Below are 20,356 nucleotides of genomic sequence, written 5' to 3'. Positions count from 1 at the left end.
TGCTCCACATCTTCAAAGTAGTCATAAATTCTTCGGCACGTCATTGAGGCTCTTCTATTAAGTTATTAATTAAGGCAAGGTAGTTGCGTATTTTGGAAGAGTGCCCAAGCACTTTGAGCTGTTGCTGACCCTGGAATGAGTGATTTATTTGGTTACCCTAAGCGATGCTGGCTTGCAACACAACCTATTTTTGGTGTCGCACCACTGGGATCAGCTTATAACACTGATACACGCTGTGATATAACTGGAATACTGTTAAAAGCGGCGTTAAACCGAACTCACTCACTATAACACTGATGTGCAGAGTTTGCGTTATGGATTATTATACTGGACCTGTCCGCACTGAAATACTGTTCAAAGTGGCCTTAAACTAGTTTGTCCACAAGGCTCATCTCATTCCCACTGATCATTTTGGCCAGCATTAGGACATCTTCCGGAGGCAAGAGAGTTAACTTACTATAAAAGTCCAGTTACCACCCTTGCCAAACTAGGCTGGAATTTCTGGGCTCAATCGTAATGCCACGAGTTATGTCCCATCTATGTACCTCTTATTGACCAATACGAATCCACCTCTCTTTCACTTGCATTTGCTTCAAACAGTATGGCGGCAGCAGTCACGATCGGATCAATAATCAAGATCTAAAAAAGGATCTAAAAAAACCCGGGTCTTACTTCGCGAAGTGCACCTTGATTCATCTTCCCAAGGCAAGGGAGTTAACTGACCATAAAAGTCCAGTTCCTCCCTTGCCGAAATAGGCTTGAATTTCCAGGCTCGATCGTAGCGCAACCAGTGGCTATTACGAGTTATGTCCCTTCTATGCCCCTCCTACTGACTAATCAGATTCCACCTATCATGTCACTTGCATTTGCTTCAAATAAAATGGCGTCGCCCAGTCTGGACGATCTTATCGATAATCAAGATCTATTTTTTAATAAAACGGGTCTTACATTTGCTTTAAACAAAATGACGGCGCCCAGTCTAGACGATATGATCGATGATCAAGATCTATATTGTAATGGAACGGGTCTTACCTCCCGAAATGCATCAAATCACACGAGAACCTTGATTGAAAACGTGAAAAGATTTGGAAACTATCACATCCTCTGCAAATCCTGCAGTCGACTGCACGTTGTTATCGATATTATTTACGAACCGGATTTCGATTTCGTTACGCGATTTTTATTGGACTATGCATAGACTCATCAGTCCAGCCAAACAATAACTCCATAATACCAGCCTAGTTCGGCAAGGGTGGAAACTGGACTTTTATAGTCATTTAACTCCCTTGCCTCGGGAAGATGACCTTGATTAGAAACATGAAAGAATTTGGAAAATATCTGTTGACGCAGAGTTGACGGTACACATGCTTTTCAAATCCTGCAATCGACCGAAATCTGCACGGCAGTAAACGAACCGATATCAATTTCGTTACGCGATTTTGATTGGACAATATATAGACTCGTTAGTCCAGCCAAAATATAACTCGATAATGCCAGCCTCATAACCATTATATGTAATTACTACATTAAATATTTGATCAAAGAACTTGGTGTAAGTGGCATATCAAATAATGTCACATATGAGGCCAGTATGTCAACTGAGCAAGAAATCAGCCATTGTGTCAGTGCTATACTACTCACAGTTTGCTGAGGAATACGTTTTGATTATATACTGAACCGCAAACTTCATCCTCATGGATGATAACGCTCGACCTACCCCATCGTACCAGGGTCGTTCATGCCTACTTAGAGCAGGAGACCAATGACCGCATGGAGTGGCCAGCCCGGTCACCAGACCTCAACCCAATCGAACATTGTGGAACGAGTTGCAGATCCCCCTCTCATGAGGCAATGTCCTTCCGGCGACTCTACAGGAACTCGGCAAAACCTTCACTGAAGAGTGGAACCAACTAAGGCAATGACTGGCGCAAACTCGGAAAGGTCGCATGCGCTGTGAAAGACAAAGACTGTGGTGTTATTACAACACAGTGAAACACCTGAAACATGTCTGAAACATCGCCCGTGGCTGGTTGTAAGAGTCAGTATAATGTTTATTCCTCATTAAAGTAATGCTTGTTGTTAAGTCACACACACCGCCATAGCTACACGAATATGAAGCGTTGACGAGGTTTTGTTTGTTTCGTAAACGCAAAACATTTACCTTGCATCGCTTCAATTATGTGTTCGTGTGCGCGTGTGTGTTTGCAGTATTTAGCCACAAATTGAATTGCATTTAATACCTTATCGACATACCAAAAGCCATAGAATTACTTTCCTATTAGACTCCCAGTAGAAAGATATGTGAAACAAGATATCCATAGACTTTTTGATATTTTTATATGAAATGTATAAATTTAAAGAGTTGTCTACTGTGTGCATGAAAACAGCCGGAACCTAGCCCTGGAGTACTACATATTTGTTCTCCGTTGAAAGTGTCGTTCATTGTCTGCTGGGAACTGAAAAATACACACGGAATTTTGTGTGTCTACACAACATTCATCTTCCCGAGCCAAGGGTGTTAACTGACTGTAAAAGTCCAGTTTCCACCCTGGAAGAACTAAGCTGGTATTTCTGGGCTCGATCGTAGCGCCACGAGTGTCCCTCATATTGACCAATCAGATTCCACCTCCCATATCACTTGCATTTGCTTCAAATAAAATGGCGTCGCCCAGTGTAGACGATCTTATCGATAATCAAGATCTATTTTTTAATAAAACGGGTCTTACTTCGTGAAGTGTTTCAGATCACGTGAGCACCTTGATTAAAAACATGTAGAGATTTGGAAAACATCTGTTGACGCTAAGTTGTAGGTACACATGCTTTGCAAATCCTGCAATCGTCAGAAATCTGCACGGCAGTTTACGAACCGGATGTTGATTTCGTTACGCGAATTTGATTGGACTATGCATAGACTCGTTAGTCAAGCCAAAATATAATTGCAGCCAAGTTCGGCAAGGGTCGAAACTTGACTTTCCTAGTCAGTTAACACCTTACCTCGGGAAGATGCACAACATTAGAATTACAAGGCAGACAATAAAATGAAATAATTATATTCTACAAATCACAAAGTTATAAAACTCAAAACTTAAAACTCCAGTGTCTGCCTCAATAATAATATTTCAGGGAAGATTTGCGTTTTTCCAGAAAATAACTATTATTTTGAGAAATAAAAACTACCCACATTTACTTTTTTTGCGGGTGATTTTTTTACTTGGTGATTTGTGTATTTCAAGTTCTACAATGTAGCTGAGGTGATTAATATTTTTTTTCTAAACTGTAACTTGAGTAGGGTTGTTAACTATCTCTACCTAGATCACTGACGCACCAACCCAATCAGCTGGTTTCAGTTTCTTTGACACTGGTGTCATTTTCGTGTGCATTGAACACATCTTTATAATGTCAGTACTGTTTAACGGCATGCCTGCGACGGAGAGCTGTACTAAAGGGTAGAAACGTGATATACCTTTTTGCAATCACAACATGGTAAGCCAAAAAAACTACCTAGAGTATCATTTTAAGGTGTGTAAAATTGATTTTTAGAACAATGCTTTCATTTAATTTATAAAACTGAAATTGTTTGACAGGATCACATTATATGGATAAATTCAGCTATTTGTAGCTCAAAAGTATATATATCGTTATATTCAGCTTTTTGGTCTTTTATTCAAGATTGTGAATAAGTCTTTACTGGAATTGGTAGATTTTTACATCTGTTGTACGGGTCTTTGCTGAATAAATATTTCTTAACAAAGAAGGTTATAAATGTATGTGCTGTGTGTCGCCCCGTTTTACACACTTTCATTAGGATTTGATAAGAAAAAAATCATTTGGAGTCATTTTTGTATTTTGAGTGCATACATATTACTGCAAAAAATGTACATTGAGTCCAGCAATTATTACTTATTGGATTTCGAATTTTCTAAATTATCCTGGGCGCTATAGGTGGAATATAAATACAACGGTCATATAGAATTTGTTTTGGTTCGTCGGAAATTGTTCTGTATATGTTACCATATTATGTACCGTGTTAGGGAAACTGTCCATGTATAACCCTTTTTGGAACATGAAAAAAGAAAATACTTTCAGATTTGTTTCCGCACTGTTCATTTTTAGGGTAGGCAGAATCCGCATTCCATTTGAAAAAGATGTCTTGCCAAGGCCAACATAATGTTTGGTATCTATAGTATCCTTCTATTCCCCGGGACTTGATCTACAAAGCGATGGAGGAGATAGTAACTCCCATACACTGAGGCTGCAAACCCCCTTTTGGTACGCGGGATTCAGGGTTTGTTTTTTCACCCTCACCCTCATCCTTTTCATTCATTTTTGTTTTGTACTTTGGATGAGAGATTGTTAATGGAAGTTTGTGCATTATTTAAATCTATTATGCACAAGAGATCTGGGATTCTCAGTTAGCGACACATGTAGGTTTGTATAACTGTTGACGCCCTGCGGTCTATGAAGTGTATATGACCATACGAGAGCCTCAAAAGTAATTTCAGGGAATATGTCTAAAAAACTTAATGTTAAATCAGGGAATATGTATAATAAAAAAATAAAAAAATTAGGGATCATGTATATTCCCTGAGTGAATCAGACATTAAATATATTCCCTGAAAATTTCAGGGAATACACATATTCCCTGATTATACATATTTCCGGTAACATATACAAGATTTTGGACAAGATTAATCGAACTAAAGCGGACATTAATGACTTTTAAGTCTTTACATTGTGCTTTGTCCTCACTGTAACGCTGTAGCCCTAAATGAAGCATGTTTAAATTTTCCACAGTTTCATCTGATAGTAGCAGAATGTGGTTTCTAATTGATAATGACCCCCGCATGTGTAGCCCCATTCAGATGTTATCAGCCTCCGAATCCCCCGTCTCACTGGGGGTGATCCTTTACAGTTAAATGCAGTTTGCTTCTATCAGAATGATATGTTTCCAGAGACATAGCTGCAGTCGTCTTTATGTTTTACAAATGACGATGAAGTGATTTCTGAAGACAATTTTATGTGGTAAAAAATACATGCTTGTTTAAAATCCACTTAACTGTAACATCCGGGTAACTAGACGACACCTACTAGGAATACCCGGGTAACTAAACCTCACTTAACTGTAACATCCGGGTAACTAGATCACGCACGCACGCACGCACGCACGCACGCACGCACGCACGCACGCACGCACGCACGCACGCACACACAAACACACACACACCACACACACACACACACACACACACGCACGCACACACACTCAAACACACAAAGACACGCACGCACGCACGCACGCACACACAAAGACACGCACGCACGCACGCACGCACGCACGCATACATACATACTGGCCGTGCATGACAATACATTTTGTATATTGGAGAACGCTCCTCGATAAAGTGTAGTATTTAATTAAATTAAATGAAATTACAGTTCAATCCGGTTAACAATAAGAAACTGTCCGATCAATGTCTTGCTGCACTGAACCAATCAAAATCTACTTGTATGCAATCGGAAACAGTTTTTATTGATTCAGCTCTGAGCGGGTATTTGTGTCTTTGTAGACGAAAATGAAATTCAAATATTAACCATATACGAGAGAATTGATCTTTTAAAAAAATGTAAACGAAGTACAAGACATTTTTAGGATCATTGTCTTTTATGGATGGGTTAAATGGCTGAGTCGGTATATTGGCAAGGTAGATTATCTAAAGGTTTACGATGAAATGATGAGGATGGCATCCAATATTTTATTATCGACATATAAGGGATGCATACTTGTGTAGGCTGTGTCCACACAAACAACATCACTATCCCTTCCGCAGAAATAGGAAAGTTATTACAAGGATATTTGATAACAAATTATATACAATTACAAGAGATATAAATTTGAGTGTTTAAAAGACTTAATTTAAAGTTCCGGGCAAAAGAGAGTATACGCTCAAGTTTGATGGTGACTGAAAATTAAACAGACAAACAATGGTTTTCCGGGGGCGGTGTATTTGATACGGGTGTCATAGCTGACCTAAAGTTCCAAGTGTTTCGGGGAATGTTTTCAGCTTAGTAACGTTTTGATTACATTTGTAATGTTTTTGTCAAATCCAATTTTTAAGTGTATATTTTCTTTTGCCCGGCAGGTGATTCTGTGTACACGTAATGACAAAAAGCAAAAGTACTCTGTTTGAACGAAAAAGCCCAATGGTTTTGAAATAAAAAAGTTTTTCCAGGCAATCATTTCTGCCAAGTAAATCACTACTAAACCATTTGGTCTTCTCGTCTGATTATAGAAATGGTGCAGAGAATGAAATGAGTTGTAATAAACTGGTTGCTTTATCCCACCTCTCATAATTTTATGCTTTTTGATGAACATGGAAACGTTTCGTCGCGTTGAGGGATTCGTTTTGGCAAATATGTGTTTTATTTAAACCACTAGCATTTTAAGTTCTCGGGCTATAGAGGGTACATCAACTCATGCCATTTGAGGGACCAGTGGGCAACACAATTATCTTACAGCACACCTAACTATATTGCAGGTTATGCATGCATGGTTTAGTCCGAATCGATAAGAATGCCTTAGTTAGACATTTATCCACTTATTTAATCAGCCGACGACAGGGTTATTCCCCTCTAGAACTATTTCATTCGGAAAATATCGTAAATATCCGGAGAATGGTGTCTTACATAATTATAACGAGATACAAACTTACCGTTCGGTATGTTGCAAATGTAAAGCCAACAGTTCGGCAATTCGCGCGGGGGAACGTAAGAAACGTGCCTTACTTGTTAGGGGTACATTGAAAATAATAGAATGGGTCTCAGCCAATCAAAATCCAACATTCATGTGCGATAATATTATTGTTATCGATATATCCGTAACTCAAGTAATGCAAGACTAAGGAAGAAAGGACTAAGACACATCCACACCTGGCACAGGTTATTCGCGATAAACAACTTGCATATTCCCAACAATATCAAACAATTCAGAGAATTGCTCATGTTGTTTATACCATTTTTTCAACCGCCTCGTTTACTTTCCAACCTTGTACTCCCCTATCCCACATGACAAACTTGAGGAAACACCTCATTCCTTAATCCAAGGTGAACACACATACATTTAGGCCCGTGAAGATTCGGGGTAGAATAGGTCTTCAGAAACCCATGCTTGTCATAAGAGGCTCTCTGACTTGATTGATGCATGTCATCGATCCCAATTGCGTGGATTGATGCTCATGTTGTCAATCACTTGATTGACTGGCACAGACTCGTTTAACTTACAGACCGCCGTCATATAGCTGGAATATTGCTGAGTGCGGCGTTAAACGACAAACAAACAAACAAAGATACAGTTACGTAAAAGTCTCTAGTGTTTCAGGACAATTTGTCAGAAATGAAAGCAAATACCATCTGAAGTTTACTGAGTAAATAATGCGTGAAATGCTGGTCTTCCTCATTGATAACATCCATGTAACATACTAGGGTAAGACATTTAGGCAAGAAGTTGGCATTCCCACGGGCACTAATTGCCCTCCCATTCTTGCTGATGTGATTCTTTAGGCACATGAATCGGAATTTCTGCTGGAAACAAGGTATAATTGTCCAAGAAGTTTTACTGAAGCTTCATGTATATCGATAATCTGATATCGTTCAATAACTTTCAAACAGCCAGTTCTCTTCCAACAGTGAGACAGACCGCCTCGTGTATTTAATATTTAGATCTATGCATAAAGATTCAGAATGACAAAACACTCTCCACAAGACTGTATGACAAGAGGGATGGCTTCAACTTTCCAATAATCAACTTTCCCTTCACGTCGAGCAATATACCTGCATCTCCAGCCTTCAGTGTTTACATTTCACAACTCTTGATATACAACCGAGATTTCAAAGCTTCAAAATGTTTTATGGCAGATATGTGGAGGCGATATCCAAATTTGATGCATCAGTGACAATACCGTCCCTTGCAATTCCCTATTTTCACTCGTACTTTATGATCCCGTGTTTTCTTAAGGTGAACAATTGACTTGCCTTTGCATGTGCTTGTGACGGATGCCAAAGGTTGGACAGAATAAGCAGACCTTTTCATGAACACCTGGTATCACGACTACAATGAGTGGGAGTATTGCCGCTTTTATTATTTCAACACGGCGGGTGTCACAAGAAATTGGTTCACACATTGTACCCATGTGGGGAAACGAACCCGGGTCTTCGGCGTGACGAGCGAACGCTTTAACCATTAGGCTACTCCACCGCCTCACGACTGCAATGTATTTGACAGCGATTCATAAACACATGCTTATGATATATTCGGAGACGTACAATGGACTGTTAGTGGAGATTTCCCGTGAGTGAGTGAGTACAATTGAAATTATTTTTTTACGGTATTTAATAATTTAAAATATATATATATACTGAACCGCCGCAACAGAAACGTCACCATGGATAGATATATGAGAAACCTTTTTTGTCCAAACACTGTAAACATACTTTGAGACATATTAAAAAGATGAAACTAGGAAAAACTGATCATCAAGGTTGAAATTAAAGTGTCAAATGTTCTTAAAGTGAAACACAACACTAGTCTCTGAGAAAATGGCATCACAAGTCAGTATCTCGTGTTTCCGACATGTGCATTGATGACTGCCGCGCAACGTCGAAACATGGAATGGATGAGGCGGTTGATGAAGGCCATAGGCACTTGAGCCCACACTCTGAGTAACGCCTGACGCAGTTCAGCTGCAGTTGTCTGCCTTGGTCGAACGTCATTCAGCCGTCTTTGAATCTCGTCCCACAGGTGCTCAATGGGATTTAAATCGGGATTGAGGGCAGGCCACTGCATGGTTCTGATACCATTCTGCTGGAGGAAGTCTCTTGTTGCTCTCGCAGTGAGGGCACGGGCGGCATCATGCTGAAACTCCTGGTTGCGGCGACCTGCTAAATGAGGTATGGCGTGTGGTCTCAAGACTTGATCAATGTACCGAGCTGCTGGGTCACCATTGCGTCTCCCTGGACCGATGTTCTGGAAGACCACAGGGCCGACCCTCTGTGCAAGACCAATTCCACCCCACTCCATGATGCTCGGGCCACCCCGCGAGTCTCTTTCAACAACACAAGCATCCGACACGGCGTCTCCAGACTCTCTCTGCCATCTGCTGTTGAGATACAGTAACGGCTCTCGTCTAAGAAGAGGACTCTTCTCCAATGCTGGTGCTGTGAAGACGGTCCCGGCGATGACGTGGTGTCAGATTAGGTCCTCGGTGTGGCCTGTGACAGTTGAGGTGTCTGCTCGTCAATCGTCGACGCAGGGTGTCTGCACTAATGTGTCGTTGGTGTATCCCCATGGTCTGTCGAGCAGTTTCCGCAGCAGTAACAGAGCGATCTTGAAGATGCTGTCGCACAATCTGACGATCCTGACGTCAGGTGGTGACCATTGGTCTGTAGTGTTGGTGGTCTTGTACCGTTGCTGGAGCCTGTATATGGTCCTTACGTGGACTTGAAATGCATTGGCTACTTGCCGGTCGGTTCGTCCAGCTTGCAATCGTCTAAGGGCTTGGTGTTGCTGATTTCTTGTCAATTGTGGTAGCAATTCAATAACGAATGAATGTTATCCGATCTGGGTGGATTTATTTAAGGGTTTTGTTGTCATCTGCTTTGATTTTTTACCATCAAACTTCATTTTTGCGGACAAGCTAATGTTAAATTTTCGTATTTTGACAAAAAGTACCTAGATATTTAAATGACAACTTTTCCTGCAATGTTAGTTGGGGTGACTTTTCTTTTGCGGTTCAGTATATAATCATAAACGGTCTCTGATATGAGATCGGTTTGTGACAATGTGTAATCCAGATTGCTGTTGTGATAGATATGATTAAAAGTTGACTCTTCAATTGAACATTTCATAATTGCTTTCCTGTTATATGAGAACATTAGATTAGCTTGCGTGTTGTCTATGTTGTTCACGACTTAATTTGATTTGTTTAATATATGAAAACGTTGGGTATGACAATGACAAATGACTATCAGAGCAGTGCGCATCATATTTGATGAACACCGGGTGTTGCACTGTCGCTGATACATCATGCTAATTTTGATTAACTTCTTATTGTATAATACCAGCTGACCTATACTCGAGATTAAGTTTGTATCCAACTGGTGCGTAGGTTGATTGTCCTAACGTTCATTCACATGTTAATGTTACCGTATTAATGCAACAATGTGTAAACGTCTATAGGTTGAATAACACGTGTCTGATTTATCAATATACATAAATATAAAACGCCAGCACCCAGAATAACCAATGTTCCACGGAAACAAATTCCATTTTGCATAATAGAGGAAATAGTGGTAAAAATTATATGAACATATCACTGAGAATCAATGATGGCACTTGATGTGTGTACTAATGGCACAGAACCTTATTGTATTGCAACGAAACCCTCTATGTGAGCTATTACAATCGTTATTGTTGTTATTGTTACAAATGTTATATTTGGGATAAAACTTTTCTAATAAAGTACAGTTTCTAGTACTTTTTGTGGGTTGAGTCCGATCCGGGACTCGAACCCACATTGCCAGAGTGAGGCACCTAATCGTCAGCACACAAAGTCAGCGATCTAACCCACTCAGCCACTGAGGTTTCCTTGTTAAAAAGTCCGACAACTGGTAGTCTAGATCACGTACTTTGTGTACCCCTCTGACATGTATAAATTGGTACGGCTCCCACGGCCAACAGGTATGAACACTTAATGCCATTTAGAAAGTGGTTAAATCTAACAAATGCTATATTTGGGATGACACTTTCTTAGTAAAGAACGGATTCTAATACTTTTTGGGTTGAATCTTATCTGGGATTCAAACCCAAATTGCCAGATTGAGGCACCTTATCGCCAGCAAACAAAGTCAGCGATCTAACCCACTTAGCCACCGAGGCTTCCATGTTGAAAGTCCGACAACTGGTAGTCTAGATCATGTTCTTTGTGTACCCCTCGTTGTCAATGTTGTTTCGTGCCACACTCAGTGAGTGAGTGAGTGTTGTTTTACGCCGCTTTTAGCAATATTCCAGCAATATCACGGCGGGGGACACCAGAAATGGGCTTCACACATTGTACCCATGTCGGGAATCGAACCCGGGTTTTCGGCGTGACGAGCGAACGCTTTAACCACTAGGCTACCCGACCGCCCATGCCACACTCAGCAATATTCCAGCTATCACCTGAAACTCATTATAAGATAGAAGACGTTTGGTATTTTGTTGATACTGTTTCTTGATTTTTGTAATTCTTAAACTAAGAATTAAAAAAAATACTTAAGGGTAGGTGGTCCAATTTGAAATTAAAGGCGTGCGGATCGATGTATACTTTGATGCTCAACACCTTAAGGTTAAGGTACGATTCTTTCATATTACTATTGTCTATCTGTCATGGCATGAAAGATTAACTTGAGTAATATGAAAGAATCGGGAGAACCTTAACTTCTTTTGTGTAGTAAAGGAAGAGATAAGATAAGGTATTTTGGTAACCTCGAAATATCGAATGTAAAGCTATTCAAACATTTGAAATATTGTTATAAAAAAGCAAAACTCTTTCCTCAATCATAAGAATTCTAAATAAATGTTAAATATTTATCAACAAAAAATAGTTCGTTTTGATATGGTAGAATAAATTAGCACATTGCGTCAGTTTAACTTAATGAACGTGCCCTGATATCGTCAAATTAAAAAGAAGACCAGTAGATCCTAAGAGAATAGCAAACTCTACTTCAATATCGATTCATATCAAAATCGCTTCAATATCGATATTTCAACATCGATATTTCGTTTTCATAAAAAATCTCTACTTAAAGCAGAGTCCATTGTACGATTCCGACTATATCATGATCATGTGTTTATGAATTACTATCAAATAGTGTTGGTACCAGGTGTCCGCAATATTTTGAACCCTTTTGAGGTCCAGAAGTTAACTCTTGTTTGGATAATTACCTACCAAGGGCGAGGTGACGTTTGTCGCGTAAAGTAACTCGGAATCCAGTGTCTAAATAACCACGAGGTCCCAAATTCTGGGATTGAGTGAGTTGGGTTTAACGCAACTTTGAACCGTATTCCAGTTATGTCCCGGCGTTCGCTTGATGTGGGGGGAAAGCACCGAGTGATGCAGGTCTCAGACGTTTACCACTTTGGTGCTGACCAAGAAACATAACCCGTGCGAACCGGGATTCGAACCCACGAACATTGGTGTCGGGAGTGCTCAAGGGACGCAACTCTGCGAGGCGAATTTGGCAAGCTCCTCACAGCGATAGCCCGTTCGTGGAGCTCTCTATACTCGCTGCCACTACTCACAGCTCCCCACATGGTTGCCACAACGATGCTTGAAGTTGAACTCGCAACCGACTGACCGTTATGTTTACAAACCAGTGATGACTGCCGTGACGCCGAATACTCTTACCCCAGCTAAATTATTTTCTTTGGGAGTCAATTTGAATTTCTATCCATTTCAACTATCATGTAATTGGTAAAGTAAAATGTAAGGAGGAAGTTGGCTGATTTTCCGTTCAAACATCTGATCAAACAAACACAAAGGTGGGAAATCTGGTCAGTCGTAAACCTTTTTTCAGAATTATCTATGATGGCATTCCCAAAGAAATAAACAAAAGTATAAACGTTACTTCATTTGGGGGCAAATGTCAAGATTCTTGTTATGGCCGCGCCCACACTGACACTGACAGAATAAAACAGTTGTTCAGTTATCTTAATAAAAATATGATAACAGGGAGCCCAGTGACTCTCTTCATTTTAGACTTGCCAAACATTATAGACTTGCATGGGCTGTATTTGATACATATTTGTATCAGGATCTGTAAGACAGACTAGGTGTACATCTGTTTCGGCAGATAACCTAAGATAATTCTCTGGCGTTGACGTGCATTTGTAATGCGCCAGATTTTTTCACCAAGGGGATGCTCACAGCGCTACACTATTATTACCCCGTTCAATGGATCAGTCAGCACTCGATTTTCATTCTCATCTCCCTGGGGAGTATACAACCCAAGCTGCCTGTGAGGCGCTAGAAGGTTATCAGCCATTATCATATCATCCTACCGGGTTCCCACTCACTGCTTGGTGTACAGAGGCACATTTCGACCAAAGTCACTTGCCTAAGGAGACACCACATGTGGTAGATATGTTCAGTGTGGACCAAAGCCCTAGAAACTCTCAGGAGTCAAGCTGCTGAACGTGGTCACCCATCCAACTACTCTCCGAGACCGACGTTGCTTAACTTCCCCTGATTTGTGATCTGCGCGCTGTGCACACGACAACGTGCCACCACAAATGAATACAAATACGTGTCTTTTAGAATGATGTCAGACTCGGCAGTGTGTATACAGACACGTGTATTTCAGCGTAAAATACGTAAAAGGGCGCCACCGCTGGGACAGGATACGCTCACTAAATGCGAGCACCTGGTATCGTCACTATTTGATGGTGATTCATTAACACATGAAGATCCGGGGTAGAGTAGGTCTTCAGCAACCCATTCTTGCCGTAAAATGCGACTATGCTTGTCGTAAGAGGCGAATAACGGGATCGGGTGATCAGGCTCTCTGACTTGGTTGATGCATGTCATCGTATCCCAATTGCGTGGATCGATACTCATGATGTCAATCGCTGGATTGTCTGGTTCAGACTCGATTATTTACAGACCGTCGTCATATAGCTGGAATATTCCCGAGTGCGGCGTTAAACAACAAACAAACAAAGATACAGTTACATCATGTACGTGTACGTATAAGTCTTTACTGTTTCAGGACAATTTAAAAACCAAATAAACAAACAAAACATGTCGGTTGAGAGGGCACCACACCGGTGAGTTATTGCTGTTTCCGTTGATGGTCGTGTAAAAAACTGACAGGACTTTGTCGTAACCTAAGAATAATTGCCAGGAAGGTCAATAAATAAGATAAACTGAATCTTTGTCGTTTTATAACATGTGCTTGAAGACATTTAATCTTCTACTTCTCTCAACGAGAACGGGACGAAATCGAGAAGAAATGGATAATGTCGCCCATGGCTCTGAAACGTTTGCTCTCATAGCCTCAAGATATTGGCATGAGTCGACTGAAGCTATTGTAGAGGCTTCGGGAGAGAGGCAAGTTTGAGTTGCCATATCCAATCTTTGGAAATGCTGAGAATATACTGTTACAATTTTGTGCAAAGCTATATGTCCATCGCCTTAATTACACTCTACAAACCAGACGTGATGCTTATAAATCACATAATAACAGTCTAGCACTTTTACTGATATTCTTGAAAAGTTGATTCTATACAAATACGTATTATTACATAAGAGATAAAGTAGGTCATATATCTTAAAAAGTAAAATGCAAAATAATATGGCATCCAAAGCTTTCAGAAAAGTAAGGAATTGCCCTAACAGTATGATTGATGTTGGAACATGATTTCCTTCGTGTAAAGGCCTGAATAATATGCAACACTAGCAATTAAAGGAATTGGCTTGGCATTGCTATGGAACCTTGTTCCTTGTCCAATATTAGTTGAGGTGGTGAAATTGACTCAGACGCTGTTATTTACTGGTGCTGTAGATCGTATCAGACATGGTACGTAACCCACGGATCAACATTTATGAAAAAGAAAAGAATTCCTTAGAACGGACGCTGGCAGCGAATAACCAGCCATGTTATTTCTAGGACGGATGAAGTCAAGGATGACGAAGTAACGTCGACGTTGTGATGACTGCAAATGAGTGTGAAGATCCAAGTGTGAGGTTTGGGCACAAACGTAACATCAATGATAAACAATGGCAGCTGATGAATTTTGAAATATGAACTGATCACAATTTAAAATCAATTATGCACAATATACGTCGGTATGCCACACTAACATGTCAACAATACACGTAGGACACATGTCCACAATAGACTGATTAAGACACATGTCTACAATAGACCCGATTAGGACACATGTCCACAAAACACATGGGTAGGACACATGTCCACAATAGACTTGATTAGGACACATATCCAAAATAGACCTGATTAGGACACATGTCCACACTAGACCTCGATTAGGACACATGTCCACAATAAACCTGATTAGGACACATGTCCACAATAGACCTGATTAGGACACATGTCAACAATAGACCTGATTAGAACACATGTCCACACTAGACCTGATTAGGACACATGTCCACGATACACATTGATTGGACACATATAATTATGGCAGCATACTCCCGTAGGACATACTGACATGTCGAAACCCAACTTTGATAAATAATTAAGATATTCATGGTTTTTTTTAAATTATGAAAGAGGTGGTGATTTAAAAAAAGACTGATTTTATATCAAATGACGTAAGAGAGGAATAATTCCTATGTCTTGATCTAACAAACGATCACTCACTATCCCGATCTCCACATGCTCACTGTCCAATTATCCAATTTTTCGATATTATTGTTTAAATTATAATTTAAATTCTCAAATTGTGACCATTGTTAATGTGTTTCGTGCGTGCGCCTCCACTGAAAGGGCCCCCATAAGACTGTGGTCTTTTGGTTGTAATTATGCTTCGTGTTAAACACCCGGGAACAGCTCCCCATATCTTGGTCTTTCATCACAGGAAGGCTGATAATTTACCACAGCTTTTGTTCCAATATATCCGTTGGGCAGGAGGAAGGCGTTACATATTGAGAGGGTGTTTTGTTTTGTAGAGAACCATCAGCAGGGGGTGAGGCAAGGCGGGCAAAATCGCAGCTGAGCCGCTGACAATTAGCAGCAAATATGGCTCATTACTCGTTCTCAGTGGCTGACTTCAAGAGAATAACATGTTCCGAGTACAGGCTGGCCAGAATACATGTATTTATATGCATCCATGCTAGTTAGGTGGGAGGAAGCCAGAATGCTGCATTACATTTGTGGTATTGTTGAGATAATTCGATTACGTCCAGCTAGGAAGCATTCAGGTTGAAAAATGAAATTAAGCAGGCGAGTCATATGTAGTTGATATAAAATGTTACCCGAATGCAGATCTTACGTTATCTCCCCTCGGGGATTCTGGGTTATTAACAGATTCCTAATATGCCTGTCGACCGCTGAGTGGTCAGACTCGGTGACAATCAAACTCACAAATCAACAAACTATCTGACACAAATTACTTATTTATAAGGACATTAGGAACGATTAGGAGTGGTAGTGAGATTGAAACGCCGTTTTCTCACTGGTATATCGGAAAATGTTCAGAATCATAAGTTTTACAAGTGACATTTACAATGATTCACATTCACATATAATTGCGCCATTACAAAAATGACATTTGGCAAGTTGGTTGATGCCCACCGACAGTACGTCATTTTAGTGAGAGTTGTTGCAACAATATAGTCTACAACAGATAAAGTCCAGATTACTGTCTCTCAAGAAACCAGGCATTCCAAAGTGGCGAGTCTGATACAGCAGTAATTATTCACACTTACAGGGAAGTACACACATTTACAGGGAAATACACACATTTACAGGGAATTACACACATTTACAGGGAAGTACACACATTTACAGGGAAGTACACACATTTACAGGGAAATACACACATTTACAGGGAAGTACACACATTTACAAGGAATGACATACATTTACAGGGAAGTACACACATTTACAGGGAAGTACACACATTTACAAGGAATGACATACATTTACAGGGAAGTACACACATTTACAGGGAAGTACACACATTTACAGGGAAGTACACACATTTACAGGGAAAAGACTACATACATTCAAACGATATTTTTTTTATCTCCAGAAGAGGTGGTCATGTAGCTTCAAGAGAGAAGTGGTATTACAAAGGTAGACAGCTTGAGGTGGTAAACGAATATTATTTATTTACTTCCGCTTCAGTGAGATATTGGATATTGAGTGAGTGAGTGAGTGAGTGAGTGAGTGAGTATGGTTTTATGCCGCTTTTAGCAATATTCCAGCAGTATCACGGCAGGGGACACCAGAAATTGACTTCACACATTGTACCCATGTCGGGGACCGGGTCTTCGTTAACCACTAGGCTACCCGACCGCCCCATATTGGATAAGAAGAAATTTCGCCCTTGATACTAAACTCACGACCAAAAGAATATATACCATAGTCTAAATCACTCTAGTTTCAAAACCACAAAAGATAGAAGCACGAAATAAACTGTATCGAAAAGATTTCCCAACGAAATCAACATTTAAAATGACAGTCTAACAGCCACCGATATTGGCATAACAGTTGCCCGAAGTGGGGTAGCAAAACCAAGCTTTCAACGTAATGGACTAAAGGCGCTCACATCTAAAATCGCTCAAGTTCAAGTGCTTAAGACACCCCCAGCTTTAAGATGGCGCACAGAAATGGTCATTCGTCTGATGACGTCACGCGGGATCCGGCGCCAGTCTACTTGGGGCCCAGGAACAGTTCTTGTCGGTTGGCTGGGGGATGTGGTCGCTGTCGAACACGACGATCCATGACACTAAAGATGTGTTCTATAGGGGACATGTCTTGGGTGCGTGCAGGCCACGGCAACACGTTGACGTTGTTGTTTGCAAGGAAGTTCTGTACGATTCGGGATGTATGGGGCCTGGCGTTGTCGTGCAGAAAAACGACACCACGTAGTAGCTGTTAATGGACAATCGGACGAACAATGTAACGCTGAGCTGTCAAATTTCCGTTACCATTAATTCCTCGCCACACCATAACCCCCCCCCCCCCCCCCCACACACACACACACACTATACGGCACGACCCCCTGAACGCAACGTTCCCATTCGGCGGTAAACGCGCTTTCTTCCATAAGCTCTGAACAGACAGAACCGGCTTTTATCACTGAAGACGAACCTCAGCCAGTCTCGTCGCTACCAAGAACGTACAGTCCGGGCCCATCTCAGTCTTTGACGACGATGTTGTGCTGTCAATAACTGCCCTCTGTAAGGTCTGTAAGCTCTAATTCCTTGAACCCCGAGTCGCCTGTACATTGTCTGTCGACTAACCATATGCCCTGAGGCATTCATTGCTGATGACGCCACTGTTATAAATCGATTCCGAAGATGCAAAGTACACATTTACCGGTCTTCATTGGGCGTAGTTACCCTGGAGTCTGCCTGTTATAGGTGTCTGCTCGAACTGTCTGTAACGATTGTTACAGCAACACGGGAGCAACCAAAAGTTATATCAATGTCATCCTCCATATCTCCAGGGCTAAACCTGAACTAACCCCTGGATCCATTCCCGTGGCTCTCGCGATCTCAGATTACCAGCCCATGATTGCCATTTGCCAATTTGATTGGCTACGCTACTAGGTTTAACAATCCAGTGATTAATATCATGAGCATCGATCCAAGCAATTCGGATCGATGACATGCATCAACCAAGTCAGCGAGCCTGACCACCCGATCCCGTTGGTCGCCTTTTACGACAAGCATAGTCACCTTTTACGGCAAGCATGGGTTGCTGAAGTCCTATTCTACCCCGAATCTTCACGGGTCTTGGAAAATTGAAGTCACCCCTCTTGTCATACGGTCTTGTGGAGTGGCTTTGTTACTTTGAATCTGTATATATAGATCTAAATATGAAACAGATGAGACGCACTCACTGACCTCATTAACTTCTAGTTCAGGTGGAGAAAACAGTGGAGGAAATTGGCCATTTGACCGTTATTGATCAGTATACCTGAAGCATAAGTTACACTTGTCTTGTTTTGATTTTACCAATCCGAGTACAATTTTTGATTAAGAGATTCGATAGAGATGAGATCAGCAAGAAGGGGAGCGTAATTGGTAAAAATTGATGTACAGTCCTGATACGGAGGACCATCACATATGCTATTCAAGATGCTTGTCTTAAACATTCAATGGTATGATCAAATAACGTCTAAACATATTTTGCATTTACTTGAACAATATTATATGATTTTATGCTGATGATATTATGATCATGATGATATAAGATTATGGATTGTTTGTTCTTTTTATTGCTGCACTCAGCGATATTCCAGCAATATGATGGCAAGGTGAGGTGAGGTGAAATTGGGTTTAACGTCGCGTCCAAGATTATTGCACTTATATAGCCACGTGCATGTACTGTGTGTGTTTGTGTGGCTGCTTGTACTAGTCCGGAATGATGCCGATTTATAGTGCTAACTGACTGAGATACCATGCTGCAGTTTAACATGAATACCCCACTCAGACACAGTATACTGACTCCGAGCCGACCAGTCCTTGTTTTAGCCCCTTAATGCCGAGCGCCAGACAGGGTAACAACAAGTACCATCTTTTAACGTCTTTTGGTATGACGCGGCCGGGGATCGAGCCCCGGTCCTTCCGCTCTCCGGGCGGACGCTCTACCACTAGACCACGGAGGCGGTCTATGATGGCAAGAGTCGTATGACGCTCTTTGATATCTTGGTAGAAAGGGCATGCGCGAATGTACGTCAAACGTTGCGAAAGGTAAACACTGAGCTGCAGCAATCATGCTTGGCGTGCAAAGGGAAGGTTGACTATATGAAAGTTGAAGTCATACAATCTTTGTCATTCTGAATCTTTATGCAAAGGCCTAAATATGAAGTAGATGAGGCATTCTCACTGCTCCCCTTTATTTCAAGCCCAGGTGGGTAAATCAGTGGAAGGGAATTGGCTACCTGACGGAGAAATATAGACACCGAGTCAGGGGGTTCTTGGGCAAATTTATGACACACATCCTTTTCATAAATCATTCAGTTTACCAATGAAATTGTGAAAATCTTCGTGCGAGGTCTCAATAATAATGCGAGAAAGAACACTGATGGAAGAGCTAACGCTGGCGCCTCACAAGTATAAGTGGCCAGGCAGTTCAACGTTGCCCAAAGCACAATTTCCCGAATTTGGGCAGATATCGACATCATGGCACCGGTGGAGGTCGTCCAAGATCAGGCACCGCATCACCACAGCAACACAGGAATCGTACACCGGGTCCTTCACTCACTGCCTCCACGCTCCGGCGCAGTGATGTCCTAGCTTTACGCCACTGCCACTGCCACAAGCTAATTTGTATGTCACGTGACCGGACCTTTCCCTTGTAAACAAACACGCTAATACTGAAATTAGAGTAGTCGGTGATAATGGATGTCTTTCAGTGTTATTTACAGATTGTGTTGCAGAATAATTAAAATATCCCAATACAAAAACGACGAGGAGTGGGGCAACATGTCGTTGCACATAAAAGTGACCACATCGCTAGCTGTCCAGATGTGTTGGATGTCTACACGTGGAACTGTACAACCAGTGTAAACAAAGGGTAAATACGCAAATACTGAGTCACGTTTCACGTTTTATGATATTTTCCC

This window comes from Haliotis rufescens, unplaced genomic scaffold (genome assembly GCF_023055435.1).
Source record: "Haliotis rufescens isolate VD_foot unplaced genomic scaffold, xgHalRufe1.0.p SCAF_3, whole genome shotgun sequence".
In the NCBI taxonomy this organism is placed as follows: Eukaryota; Metazoa; Mollusca; class Gastropoda; order Lepetellida; family Haliotidae; genus Haliotis; species Haliotis rufescens.
This window is presented reverse-complemented; position numbering follows the sequence as displayed.